Below are 2,500 nucleotides of genomic sequence, written 5' to 3'. Positions count from 1 at the left end.
AGTTGATAAGGCAGACATTTGAAAGATGCGTCGCCGGTACGAGGACCGTGCGATCAGCCCAAAGTTATTCAGAGTCACCAAGGCAAACGGACCGGACGAGCCGACCGATTGGTTTTGATCTAATAAAAGCGTCCCTTCCATCTCTGGTCGGGACTCTGTTTGCATGTATTAGCTCTAGAATTACCACAGTTATCCAAGTAACGTGGGTACGATCTAAGGAACCATAACTGATTTAATGAGCCATTCGCGGTTTCACCTTAATGCGGCTTGTACTGAGACATGCATGGCTTAATCTTTGAGACAAGCATATGACTACTGGCAGGATCAACCAGGGAGCTGCGTCAACTAGAGCTGAGCAGCCGGCCGCCCGGGAGTGTGTCCCGGGGGCCCGCGCGAACACGCAAGCGTCCGCTCAATCATTCTGCAAACAGGAGGAGGCTGAGCTCCCCTGCACAATACACCTCGAAACCCTCTCAGGTCCCGGCGGCGCGCAGCGCCGTCCCAAGTACTTGGTCGGGTTCGAGAGAGGCGCAATCGCCCGGAGTTAGGCGAGTAGACGCTTTCGGTGCGACCACCCGTGCTCCCAACTGAGCTTGCCGCTGCCGACAGAGGCCCGGGAGCGTGCTGTCGTGGCATTGCCGGCGGGAGACAACACGCGCCACCTACGGTGACCGGCAGCTCCAACGCCAGCGCCACAGAAGGACAAAAGCCCCACTTGGGTGCCGAAGCGAACTCTCCCAGCACAGCGCACGCGCCAACACATCCGCACAGCTGCGATACAAACCACCAGCGAGAACCGCTGGGGCGACCGAGCAGCAGACGGCGTCGCGGCGCCGAGCGCCGGGCGGCGGCGCATCCTCAACGCACACAGTCCTCAATCGGACCAGCACACTGAAGATGTCCACCGCGCTTCGCACCGGGCCCGCGAGGACCTACTTTGGCCGCACGGCGCCGCGCGCAGGGTGCGCCGGCGCGCAGCTGCGACGCCTGCCGCGTCCGTCGGCCGGCGCGCCTGCCACTGGCCGCCCCCACCAGCCGGCTGTAGCGCGTGCGCCCACGCACCGCGCGGCCAGCACGCCGGGAGGCGCCCCCTCACCGGCCGGGGACGGTCCCACCCAGCCACCGCCGCGTATCGCTTCACACCCAGATGCCGTTCAGTTTCGTCGGCATGGTGGGTATCGCTGGAACAACCGGTTAGTACCTCAACCTATCGTCGCCATCACCGATTCACCCCTAGCGAGAACAACCGCACCACAACAGGTTACCATTTGTTCATTTGCGTAACTTCACCAGAAAACGCAGGCGTCCATCGCCATTTGCAACTTCAACGATTATTGCATGCCTGTGTCAGGTGTCACGCCACACTACGTCTGCCCACATACACGCAACAAAATGTGCACGCCTAGACAATACGTGGAAGGTGGCCCCCGTACGTATGCGATGTCCATTGCTCGAACGACTGTCAACCGGCCTCTGTAGCATGTCGCAGATATGGAACGCGGTGCACCATGCCATCACGGTGTGTGAGGAGAGACGACTAGGTCCGAATACATCAACAGACAGCTCATGCTGATCGCCATCCACGGCGTCCGTTCCTCCCACACGTCTCTATGGCGTACCACACTGCAATCCAGCTCTCATAGGGAGACGACACGTAGCTGCGTGCACAATATTTGCACTGTATGGTCCGCCGTTTTTGGGCGCAGTCGTTGTGCGGTCACACATGTGCCACGATGTATCATTCAGTACATAAGGACGAATGTGCAGTACAGATTGTGGTTCACGCGTACGACATCAGCGGACAGTTGACACAGGCCGCACCACAACGTAGCCTGAGTACGTCGCATGCGAAGGGCATTGAACATGCAAACTTCTCACCAACCAGCTTGCGAAGGCAGGGGGCAAGGTGGGGACGTGGGGAGGGGCGGCATGTACGTCCTGCTGCCATCCACATTACAGTGTACAGCAGGAGCATGTGGAAAGTGAGCAAGACTTGCAAGGTGTTTAACATGAAGCGATACACAGGGGTGCGGGCAGTGCGAGTAGCGAACTATATTGCGAGGGTTGCGGGTGGGCAACACTACAGTAATTGAACGAGTCGTATAACAATTACAGAGCAGGTTTAGGCGACAACGTGGGTTACGTTAAGGCGACAACATGGGTTAGGTTAAGGCACAACATGGGTTAGGTTAAGGCACAACATGGGTTAGGTTAAGGCACAACATGGGTTAGGTTAAGGCACAACATGGGTTAGGTTAAGGCACAACATGGGTTAGGTTAAGGCACAACATGGGTTAGGTTAAGGCACAACATGGGTTAGGTTAAGGCACAACATGGGTTAGGTTGAGGCACAACATGGGTTAGGTTAAGGCACAACATGGGTTAGGTTGAGGCACAACATGGGTTAGGTTGAGGCACAACATGGGTTAGGTTGAGGCACAACATGGGTTAGGTTAAGGTACAACATGGGTTAGGTTAAGGTACAACATGGGTTAGGTTA

At 57.0% G+C, this 2,500-nt stretch overlaps 1 non-coding gene across 1 annotated transcript in view; it reads right to left on the bottom strand.

Moving 5' to 3' along the window:
• Positions 1-335, bottom strand: part of LOC124732640 — a 1,909-nt gene extending 1,574 nt beyond the window's left edge. The window contains exon 1 of the ribosomal RNA XR_007008769.1: positions 1-335. This exon is cut by the window's left edge and continues 1,574 nt beyond it. This is a non-coding gene — a ribosomal RNA (small subunit ribosomal RNA).
• Between the last annotated feature and the right edge of the window lie 2,165 nt (positions 336-2,500).

Source organism: Schistocerca piceifrons, unplaced genomic scaffold (assembly GCF_021461385.2).
Source record: "Schistocerca piceifrons isolate TAMUIC-IGC-003096 unplaced genomic scaffold, iqSchPice1.1 HiC_scaffold_1359, whole genome shotgun sequence".
NCBI lineage: Eukaryota > Metazoa > Arthropoda > Insecta > Orthoptera > Acrididae > Schistocerca > Schistocerca piceifrons.
This window is presented reverse-complemented; position numbering and strand designations above follow the sequence as displayed.